Source organism: Hippichthys cyanospilos, chromosome 10 (genome assembly GCF_059441005.1).
Source record: "Hippichthys cyanospilos isolate Australia breed blue-spotted pipefish chromosome 10, RoL_Hcya_1.0, whole genome shotgun sequence".
In the NCBI taxonomy this organism is placed as follows: domain Eukaryota; kingdom Metazoa; phylum Chordata; class Actinopteri; order Syngnathiformes; family Syngnathidae; genus Hippichthys; species Hippichthys cyanospilos.
The window spans coordinates 2,732,454-2,745,296 of NC_142378.1; the positions used below are offsets into that span (position 1 = coordinate 2,732,454).

At 36.9% G+C, this 12,843-nt stretch overlaps 1 protein-coding gene across 1 annotated transcript in view; it reads left to right on the forward strand.

Annotated features, from left to right (window-relative positions):
- The window catches only part of glis1b (GLIS family zinc finger 1b), a 90,149-nt gene that overhangs the window by 4,688 nt on the left and 72,618 nt on the right, over window positions 1-12,843 (forward strand). The gene's annotated exons all lie outside the window — the stretch shown is intronic.

Here is a 12,843-nt window from a genome sequence, read left to right on the forward strand (position 1 = left end):
TGTTCAAAATAAACAGAAAAAATAATAAGCGTAAATATCCCAAAAATTTCCCAAAATTTCCAAAATAATCCTCCCAATTCTGTCACTGTACAACTAAACATATTTCTAAAAGTATACTTGAGCACAGTGACAAAATATTTGTGCTTCATCATTTCCCACCGCTGGACGTAATAAGCGATGGCCTCGGGATAAAGCAAACACAAAGTAAGAATTCCATCGCTTAGATTTATCTGTACATATGACAGTAAAGCCTTTGAATCCCGCCGTCTCACTTCCATCGGGATAAAGATGACAAGCGAAGTTTCCTGTCTGTATGAGTCGAAAACTAATGGCCGCCGGGCTGCACTTTCAATTCCAGCTCCAAATACCCCCGAGGGAAATATGTAATATGATCGATGCGAAATGAGGCATGACACAAAAGACTGATGAGTACTAAGATTGGCTTTACCGCTATTCATGTTCACCGGAGGACCTCTAAACCGGCGGCGGTGAACCATTTACCTTTTTTCGTGCGGCCTATGCAATTTGTACATGGGCCTTGCTCCCGTTCTGACACTGATTGGGAATATATGCCAGGTACTTTCGCATCGGATTTATACCTCAAGTGTCTTCATCAATTTTAATGCTCGGTGGTTATTTATTTCCTCTTTCGCGTTTGGAATTTTCCCATAGGTTTGTCCATTTTCTGTGGAATTGCCCAACAATAAGTTATAAGCATTAGCGGTTACTTGTTAAAAAAAAAAAAAAGTACCCTCCTACACCCTGAAAAACAAATATCTGGTTTGGAGTGAAGCATGCGTTCTCGCATCATTTGATACCTCGCTTTAGTTTTGGTGGAAAATGTTTTGAGGTAGAGCAGTGATTGGCTCACCTTTTTCTCTCGGATCCATTCCGCTCCATCTGTCTATTGACTCAACTTATGAGGGGATGACTAACAGATCTTTTGGGATTGGCTCCTTGTTGGCTTTTCCCATCTTCTGCCAGTTTACGCTTCCTGTTTCCCAGGCACAATTACGCACCACGTTTATACATGTAATCTCCTTACATGTCTCGTAGTTTTTAATGCTAGCATAGTTGTATGCAGTCTATCTATCTATCTATCTATCTATCTATCTATCTATCTATCTATCTATCTATCTATCTATCTATCTATCTATCTATCTATCTATCTATCTATCTATCTATCTATCTATCTATCTATCTATCTATCTATCTATCTATCTATCTATCTATCTATCTATCTATCTTCAAGCTAGCAAGCTAACCTGCGAGCTTTTCATCAAGCTAGCTAGCAAGCTAACTCCTATCTATCTATCTATCTATCTATCTATCTATCTATCTATCTATCTATCTATCTATCTATCTATCTATCTATCTATCTATCTATCTATCTATCTATCTATCTATCTATCTATCTATCTATCTATCTATCTATCTATCTATCTATCTTCAAGCTAGCAAGCTAACCTGCGAGCTTTTCATCAAGCTAGCTAGCAAGCTAACTCCTATCTATCTATCTATCTATCTATCTATCTATCTATCTATCTATCTATCTATCTATCTATCTATCTATCTATCTATCTATCTATCTATCTATCTATCTATCTATCTATCTATCTATCTATCTATCTATCTATCCATCCATCCATCCATCTGTTCATTTTTTGAACCATAAAGAGCAACTTAAAATGCTCTAACTTCATAAAAAATTGACAGTCCGCCTTATTATCAGGTGCTTATGTATGCAAATCAAATTAAAGTTGAATAATGTTTGCCTCATTTGCTCTATTCGTTTGTTGTTTTTTCCTTGTGCGTTATAACCCGGGGCACCTTATAAAACAACGCGTCTTATATGTGGAAATATCTAAAAAATTATAGCTGTTCAGTGAGACTGCACCTTCCGGTGTGCCGTTTCCCAAAATACGGTGTATATATATATATATATATATATATATATATATATATATATATATACAGTACACGTATATGTAAACAATCTTTACTAATTATTATAATATAATTATATATTTATATTGTCAATACTGTATGTACGTATTATAATGATATAACTGTAACCCGGTGCACCTTGTAACCCACTGCGCCTTATATAAGAACATTTCTCAAAAACGTAGCTCTTTTGTCTGCACTTTATAATCTGGAGGCCTTATAGTACGAAAAAATAACGGTGTGTGTATATATATATATATATATATATATATATATATATATATATATATATATATATATATATATATATATATATATATATATATATATATATATGTGCATGATACCAATCATTGCTAATTTTAGGTGTTCTTTACAGAGGATAAAGAATATATTCTTATGAAAAAAGAAAACAGCTGCTTGCTTCCGAGTCGAACCGGAAAAATCGGTTGAAAGCCAGTTCACTTGTATCTCAAGGCACTGTACTAGGATTTAGTTAGTAAACGTATACTATATGCTAACCACCATCTTAATATTCAAGTGAAGAATGAGCTGAGCAATGATTTACACTTGAAAGATGAGGGTGCCTGGGAAGCGCGTTAAAGAGCGCAAATGTTTGCAGCATGTTCCGCTGATTCATAAAGGCCGAAGCCCGGTGATGATTCCTCAACGGTATTCCCGTAAAAAGCTCACGTCTGCCGAAGCAGACGAGGAGGGAGTGCCGGGTAATGGAATGGAGAACGTTGCTTGAGTCAGAGCAGATGGCGAGAGAGGAAACACCGCTGATCTAAGCGCTTGAATCACCCCGATCCGCGACGTATTCAGATGAGACACACTTTGGAGGGTATATTTTCAAAAAGGGCTTATCTTGGGATAGCTGCGGTTTCCGGCGTGAGTTCACACTGACTTCCTGGTGACAAATAACTCAAGAAAAAAGATTTGATGTCAGATAACCAAGGTCTCGCGATGTAGAAAAAAGGGTAAGGGATGATTCAATGCAGATATAACGGCGCCACTGGCCGCCGCGTTGACATTAGCATTAGCATTGGTGACATATGATACGAGAGAGCAACATAAACATCTTAGCTAGCTCAATTTTTCGGAGCGTCTGCGATCGACACTTTTAGCACCACTGTATTAAACTGACATACGCTTTTTTCATTCTCATCTGACCAGTGTAGTACCAATTTTTTCTTGATGTTCATTCAGTCAATAAACGTCGCCGGTGACGGAATGATACAGTTTGGAATAAGGGTTGAAATATTTCTGGAATACTTGCAGAAAACGTACTGGAAACCTCAAGTCTAATCAGGGAAAAAACTGCACAGTTGGGCCGAATGTGCGTCGTAAAAGGTTTATTTTTAGTTCACATCATGCCTAAAAAAAGTGCTTACATAAGCTTAGTGAAGTACACTTTTCACTGATGAGGGGATCAAGCTGCCAGGGCCTGTGAAATGCTCATACCAAGATCCAGACTTTTTTTTACATGTGTACACTTTGTGTGCTGCATGCATAGGTGGCAAAAGTATATTCATGCTGTAATTAAAGGGGAAGTCAAGTCAAAAAATTAAATCTTTGATTCATATGGTATAATATGATGATAATTCAAGAGCAGATATGATATATCATATGATATAATACCACATGATATCAGATGATATATCATTTGATATATGATATCATACCATATGATATCATATATCATATGATATGATATATGATGTATCATTTGATAGCATACATCGTATGATACCGTATATATCATGATATAATATGATATATCATATGATGTATCATTTGATATCATACATCGTATGATACCGTATATATCATGATATCACATGATATGATATATCATATATAATACCACATGATATCATATCATATGATATGTGATATGATATATCAGATGATATATCATTTGATATCATGCATCATATGATATCATACCATATGATATCATATATCAAATGATATGATATATGATGTATCATTTGATATCATACATTGTATGATACCGTATATATCATGATATGATATGATATGCCATATAAAATCACATAATACATCATACGATATGTGTATGATATGTATGATATGACATATATATCACATATCCTATATATCATATGATATGATATACCTTATAAAATCACATGATATATCATACGATATGATATATCATCATATCATATGATACGATATAATATCATATGACATCGTATCATATGATGTCATATGATATCATATGATATCATATGATATGGGTTTATCCAACACTTGGGCGGCCATTTTTCTACTCGTCGACTGAAAATGACATCGCTGTTGCTCAACGACGAATTACGGCTCACCTGTGTTTAGTTTGAGCTGGTGACGTTCGCAAGCTTAGCTGTGATTGGTCACTCCGAGAGACCTGAGCAGCTGTGACATCATCAACAGTGGACCGCAAGTGGCAAAATTGTCGCCCTTCAAAAGAGAGGACATTTTTCAACTTTATGCCCCCTCAATGAAATGTGGGCGCTTTCCTACGAACTCTCATCAGAAAATTGCGACATTTCTCCCCCGCACGCCCCTAGATAAAATAATATTTCAATACAAAAATACAGTTACAATGTATCTATACTTGTACTAGCCCCCCATCACCCACTGACCGCATGTCTATAGCGTCCGCATGACTCATGCATTTTTCAGACGGCTCCGCGCGCGGCTGGTTTTTGGATTTCCATCTGGCCTGTGCCACTCGCTTTTCTTGGCTCCCAACTTGCCGTGTTTCATCGAGGAAGAATCCGAGCGCAGTTGAGACGGTGCTGTCATGCGGCCGCCACTGGTGCCTAATAACCAAGTATATATACAGTAAATACTTGAGTATTTCTTGTTCTAGTGACAGTAAATACTTGAGTATTTCTTGTTCTAGTGACTTTGTCATTTTGCTCCTCAGACACTTCAACACAGTCTAATGTGGAGAAAAAAAAAATCCATACACGTCCCTGGCAGTGAATGAGTTAATTATCTGAGATTGAACATCTGGACTCTTAAAAAAACAAAAACGTAAAAATACGTCCCTGGCATTGAATGAGATAATTATTTGGAATTGAGTGCCTGGATTCTAAAAAAAAAAAAAAAACATGAAAATACGTCCCTGGCAGTGAATGAGTGATTTAAAAAAAAAAAAAGGCTGACAGCAGTTTAAAAAGTTTATAACTTCCATGCAGACTTACAATGGATGCTCCACTGCACCACCTGGTGTCGTGGATGTGCATTGCATTTAACACACTGATTGATTACGCTCTTATTGTCCCAGAAATTCAAATTTTCCCCAAAATTAACATCTTAGTCTACAAAAAAAATGCTCGTCGCCCTACCCAAAGTTTAGTTTCTCTCTGTGCAAATCCCCATTTCAAATCTCGCCACCCGAATTGACGTAATTCCCTCTGACTTGGCTTTCTTTTACTAGCCCGCTCATGTTTTTCATTAATCCAACTCCGGTTTCAAGCGAGCGGTCCCAAACAAAAACGGGCAAAGGCGACGCGAGCCCAGGCAGTTTTATGTCTTCATTAGCTCAGAAATCTCCACAGTTTTCTCCTCGCTCTTGTTCGCGCGTTCTTTCCGCCAGGAAGCCAGCGCGGGGCAGCGCCCGGGGGCGCACGCCGCCATTGGCTGGCTCCGCCCACGAAAACCACGATATAGTCCAAAAGTACACTTTATATAGTCTATTACAGCTTGTTAATAGAAAGCCACTGTTGCAGAGGAATGACTTATGTGTTATAGTGCAGGCTAATTACATTCATAAAGGCGACAGACAGAACTTCAGATTTTTGCAGGAATCGTGTTCAAGACTTAAATACTTTGAATTGGTCGATAACTGCGGTTTACGGTCAACGTTGAGAATGATCGGAATGCGGTGAATACTTTCCAAAATGTTCTGAATAAACATAACATTTTGAGATGGGATTTGTTTGAGAAATGTGCTAGGAGAGATTCAAATATGTAAAATGCAGCAGTGGATGGTCGTTTGGGAAAGTATTGTGAAAATGGAAGCAATTTGGGAAAGCTTACACGGGCCCTCAAGTGCAAATCACAAAAACGAATGGGTCAAAATATGCAACCACAAAAACGAAAGCAAAAACAAAAGGCAAGACGCAACAATATCAAAAAATCATGGAGTAAAAACAAGCAAAATAAATCACAAAAAAAAACAAAATCAGATTACCAGACAAAACACAACAGCAAATCTAAACTCACCAACTAAATATACAAGCAAAAGATAATTCATCACAAACTACAAACAAAATAACAAACAAAAACTAAAAAAAACACTTTCCAAAAGATGAAACTCACCATCAAAACTCACAAGCTAAAAACAAACAAAACAAATCACAAACAAACCCCAAATTACAAGACAAAACTCAACAGCAGATCAAAACTCACCAACCGAATAAACAAAAGAAAATTAATCACAAACTAAAAAAGACTTTCTATAAAATGAAACATTGCAGCAAACCAAAAATCACAAAAAAACAAAACAAAAACACATCACTAGAAGAAACGCAACTAAATATATATGCACTAATATAATTCCAATACTATGTCTGTGGTTCTACTGTTACAATGCAAGTGAGACACAACACAGTAATATAAGTGTAACACGAAAACAGTCGTGTCTAGTATCCCACATCTGAGGAAATGCAGGGAACAAGAGTGCAATTACCAATCATGTCCACTGAATGGCATTATCATTCTTTACATCATACTTAGTTCTCATTCATAACTGCCTGCCCTACAACTATAGAAGACGGTTTCATTAACATTTGTCCATATGTGGCTAAAAAGTACCCACGTCTGCTAATATGTACTCATTACCATTTTTGATGCATTTTTAGAATTTAATAATATTCATTTAAAGGGTTTAGGAGCGTTGTAAAAAGCGGTTCTACTCATGAAAGATTCACATTACGAAATTACTTCGGGAACGAATTGATTTACCGCTGTGTGATATTCAAAATCAAAGCTATCTGACATAAAAGCCTTAATGATTTCTTTTTTTTTGTGATGCGATTAGTGACATATGCGCGCTTTGTGACAAGTTGCGATGTTTTATTGACGCCATAAATTGAAAAACTAGCAAATTCAATAACACAAGTGCTCATATTCCCACACAATGAAAACAACATCACATGGTGGGAAATTGCATCTTCTTATCGCCGCATTATCTCCTCGCTTACTGAAAAACGAACTTGCCTTTCAAATATCAGCGTCTGCGAAAATAACCTCAAGCTATGCGGATCGTAGAGCTGCTAGGGATCCTCGCAACTTTATTAAGGTCCAAAGTTTGGACCTGGACGGTTTCCCGGCTCCTGCTAAACAATGAAAAAAAAGGATAGAGGAGCTTCACTTAAAAATATTGAAGTCATCCATCACAGCCAATTATTACACTTTGATCATTTTAAAAATGTTCAATTGATCCCTCCCCGATTGAATGTTTTTAAATAGATATGAGCCTGAACATTGGCTGTGATGAACTAATTCCATTTTTTTGTTAACCTTTTTTTGGATTAAAATTTGAACAATCCTATGTTTTGCATTTTTTAAACTAAATTTATAGAATGTACCGAATGGTACACCATTAGAAATGTATGAAAATGTAATTACATTGATTGGGACAAGCCAGGCAAGCGACTTTTTCTTTAAATTAAATATATATATTTTTTCATGAATCTAATTTTATTGATTAAAAAAACAAAATAAGTCAAGTGTTTTTAATTGTATTATTAAAATGTTATTGTGTTTATTATTGTTATTATTATTATTAAAAAATATTGTTATTATTATTATTAGTATATATACCAACACACATTTTCTGTAAAAAAAAACAAACAAAAAAATGGCAAACAAAAAACAAATAAAATAAATATTTTTGCAAAAAAAAACCCTTTTCAAGTAGTACCCCATACATACAAAAACATTTGTATGTATTTGTAACAAATTTAACACATTTTTTGATGAATGTATTTGTAATTGTAATTTTATTTTATAATTTTATTCATATAAAACAACTATTTCATAAAACAAAATAAGCCCATTATTATTATTATTATTAATATTATAATCACCATTGAAATATTGTTATTATTAAGAATAAATTATATTGAAAAAAAAAATCTGTAATCGGTGAATCCATGGGTGCCCAAATGCAAGTATGTGGGCGTCCATTTTAATCTATTACAGCCCCCCAAAAACAAATATTTTTGTAATTTTTTTTTTAAACGTATTACCTCATGAAAGAAAATACGTATTGCCACATGTTCTTGCTTAATCTCAAAGGACATTGTGCTGCTCCTTCTGTTTTGTGCACTTTGGCCACATGGGGGCAGTATAATACAGATTTTCAGACATTAAATACATAGCGATTAGACGTTTATGTTTGTGAGTAATTACATTGCAGTCTACATGTGTTGCACCACCATTTATTTTCCAAACTCTGCATTACAATACCAATGCTATTCATTAGCCACTTTATGGCGTTTTGCATCGTACGCTAACGTTAGCGGACTCGGGCCAAGTCATACGGTGATTTACGAAAAGTGACTCTTTGTTTTATTTTTAGTTTAAAAAACTTCTTGAGAAGAAATCTCCATTTAGAGTATTGGCTATTCCCAAAGCAATATGTCAGCTCGTTGGCCGGGCGCACGCCAATTGGAACGGCGAAGGAATCAAAAATGACGCTTTGTTTCACCTGCTGGACTTGGGGAAACACAAGCCGCGGGTGAGTTTGTTGCTCCAGCGTTTCCACTGGCAACGCAAGAGACATCTGCTATCCTCTCGTCGCGTATGCGACTTTATACGAGCCACATCAAATTGCATCGAAAAGGAACACTGTCCTTTGGCAGCGTTTTCCTGTCCTCGTAAATGAGGAAATCGTTCCCTCTCTGCGGATTTTTTTCCCTCCCCTTGCGCTATTCCTTGATTTACAGCTGCTAGGATTAAAAGTGGCACCCCCGTTTCTTTTTTTAAAGCCATTTAGGTTGTGCTGAGTGAAATGAAAAAAAAAGTGTGTTAGCCCCCACATGCTGCTCAGGGCAAATTTGTTTTACCTGTTCTAAAAATAGCTGAGATGTTATTCTTGTATCCTGAAATGTGCTGACTTTTAAAAAAACAAAAAAGTTCAGAATTAAAGGCAAATGAACTGGAATTCAAGTTAAACACAACTGAACTCCACCTAGCCAGTGTTTGTTTTATGAACCACTAGAGGGAGCTAATATACTATTAACATCTAGCGCGCCATTTCAAGTGGTAATTCAAAAGTTCTTATTTTGTTGATAATTTGACAAAAAGTATTTTTTATGCACAACGAATCCATATAAAAACAGATTTTTCCATTTGCTGTCGACTGAAAATGACACCACCTGTGTTCAGCCAATCACGGCTCACCTGTCGGTCTTGAAGAAATTTGGGCTCGCTGAGCTGTGATTAGTCATGGAGTGTCTAAAATGGCAACGAAATGTGGATTAAGGTAATCAATTACTCAATGTAATGAAGTACTGCAGTAATCAGGTACACTATGGAATCAAGTACTAAAGTAATCATTACTTTATACATTAAAGTAATGGATTACTCAAGGCACTTAAGTAGGTAACCCACATGCAGGATTTTGTCCAATCCTTTGATGTAAAATTAAAGACATTTCACATTAATGGCAAAGCATTGAAAGAAGACATTAGGGAGCTGAAATTTCACCCAGATGGTGACAACACGTCAACACGCTTGGCTCAAATATAATGTGAGAACGATGTAGAGGAAAATGACCCCAAAATGGTCAAAATACTGCACAACATACGAGTAATTAAGTGCTACTACATTACTTCAGTTCTTTGACACCTAAGATCATGGATTACTTTTGTACTTATTATCTAGCATAACTGATTATGTTAATAATTTTAGCACCTAAAGTAATCGATTATTTTCATACCTAGGTCAATAACTACTTTATTCTTACTGCCATCTTCTGCTAAAGAAAATGGATGGATGAATGTATAGACTCTTAAAAAAGAACGTAAAAATTCGTCTTTGGCATTGAATGAGTTAATGAAAATTCTGTTGCGGTAGAAAGTTAAAAATAATGGTAAATTATCATCAAGATGAACATACTGTGAACAGTACGTAAGGGTTAAACGGATCCACATACGATGGAGCAAGAGTTTTATTTAGTATGCATGCTTTCCATTCCCCTCAAGACCCAAGCGGGCTTCCAAATGCGGAGCCTAACGCAAACATGATGTTGGACACTAAAGATCCCAAATGGGAGCTGATTTAGAAAGTGTGTGTGTGCGTAAAACGTGCCTGTCATTTAAAAGACACCAAATGAACTGTGAGCATTTACGCAAATAAAAAGACAAATGAGGCCAAAGTTCAACAGAGAAGTCGAATTACAGGGGTAATACGTTGCAGTTTTTGCTTCTTGGCGCGGCGACGACTTTTTGTTGCAACACTTGTCAGTCACATGATTTTTTTTTTTTTGTCTTTTCCCAAGGAGGACACACAGTCCTTTTGTCTTTTTGGAGTTGCACATACAATCTGCTGTTTATTTATTAAATGTACAAGAGCGATTTAAGACAAAGCAATTTGAAAACGAAAAGTATCTGCTCGGAGAAACGTAGCGGTTAGCCGTGCTAGCTTCGGCTAGCCCGATTGCAGCTGGTCTTCAGAAATTCAGAGGGGAGGGACTAGCTAAAACTAGCGATGGGAAAATGAAGCTTCATGAAGCACTTGTAATATTTTTTACTCTTTTAGACGGTGACTTGTACAGTGGAAAAGTACAAGATTTCTACTGCCGTCTAGAGGAGTTAAAAAAAATCACAAGTGCTTCATGAAGCTTCGTTTGTCCATCTTCTGGTTAAAACTCAATCAATGACATTCACAGCTTCTATATAAAAAAAAAATCCATTTAAATTGGGTTGGCAGTGATTATGTTAAAATTAGTGATGGGAAAATGAAGCTTCATGAAGCACCTATATTTTTTACTTCTTTAGATTGTGCCTTGTACAATGGAAATGTACTTCCGCTGTCTCTTGAAACCAAGAGTAGCATTTAGAGAAGATAAAAACATCAAGTTCTTCATGAAGCTTCATTTGTCTTTCACTAGTTAAAACTCAATCAATTACTTTGACAACTACAATATGAAAAAAAAACATTTTTATTGGGCTGGCAGTGAATAATTTTAAATAGTGATGGGAAAATGAAGCTTCATGAAGCACTTGTGATATTTTTCAACTCTTCTAGATGGTGTCTAATGTAGTAGAAATCTATTAAATGTCCTATCTTTGAATTCGGAGTGCAAATTAGCGTCCACAAAAATCACAAGTGCTTCATGAAGCTTCATATGTCCATCAAAAGTTAAAAGTCACTCAGTGCAATTGACAGCTTCTACATAAATAAAAAATCTTTTAATTTTTAGTCAGGCTGGCAGTGAAAAAGTTAAAACTAGTGATGGGGAAATGAAGCTTTATGAAGCACCTGTGATTAGCGATGAAAAATGAAGCTTCATGAAACATCTGTGATTTTTTTTTCTTCTCCAAAACACATTGATTTATCGTTACAGCATTTGTACAATATTTTGATGTTCTCCAACGTGTTTTGATTATTAATGCGCGGCAACATCCAAAGCCATCTCCGACAACTTCTTTCATTTTGAATCAATCCGACAAAGTTTTTGGATCTCCACATGAAAACAGCATTGTTTTCACAAACAATCACTTCTCACATGGCAGGAAGTGTGTTGCAGAATCTGTTGCTGATTTACAACCGCTCCAGATGCCTTTCTTCTGTCATATCACTTTATTTCACTTTTCTCCCGTCGTCCTTGATTAACTCGGATTAAGAAAAAAAAAAACAATCGGCCTCCCTCGGACGCTTTGGCCTCCGATTTAATTGCTTTGAAGGTCCGGATAAATTGGGACGTGCGGAATCCGTGACAGCCAGGTGCTGAGCGCTTGGCCCGGTCCGCCGGTTGCCTCGGCCAATTGGATCAAAACAAACCAAAAAAAAAAAGCTTTACAGAACGTATCTGCAGCCTTCTCCCATGACAAATGATTTTATTGTTCCCTCACAGTTGGTTTTCATTAGATTTGTAAGCTAGGACCATGTGGACTATTGTTGTTCCTTTATTTAGCGTAGATACAGGCACTGGAGACCACATAAAACAGAACGTTCCCTGTGCACAACAAAGTTGACTTATTACGTTCGACGAGAGCCGAGTCGTCGTTTCTGTCAAGCGGGATGGCGCGGGATCCGAAACCGCTTTTTTTTTTTTTTTTAAATCTGATTATCCGGCAGTGTGTCATGTACCCGGACAAGCGGGCGTCGTGTTGCGAGGTGAGCGGCAGATGCGAGCGATAGGGCCAAACCCGGCACTGCACTCTACCTGACCCGCGCTGGCTACATGGGGACTAGCGGGCTAATCTTTTGCAAATGCTGCGAGGCTCCATGACCGGGCCCTCGCTGAGACGGCTTAGTCAAAACAGCAACCCCCCCCCCCCGCCCCCATTCCGTAACCCCCGGCTTCATTAAAAGGACGATTAACTAACAAATACCTGCTGCTTGTTGTACAACGTTACACAAACGGTGAATTTTGACGTTCCGTTCGGGGACACGCATACGTTTTGTGTTTCGGCCGTATCCTCGTTTGTCATATGTGAAGGCCAGGTGCATACATCTTTGCCACATATAGCAAAAGATATACAAGAGACAATCAGGCTTTAACAGTTTTGATTTTATTGAGTGGTATTGCTCGGATAATCGCACACATTAAGATTTTCGTCCCACTGTCGGGCTTGAAACTAAGACACATAGAAGGTTATCTTGCTTCTGATGCGATTTATTTTGTCTGTTTTTTACGGAGGA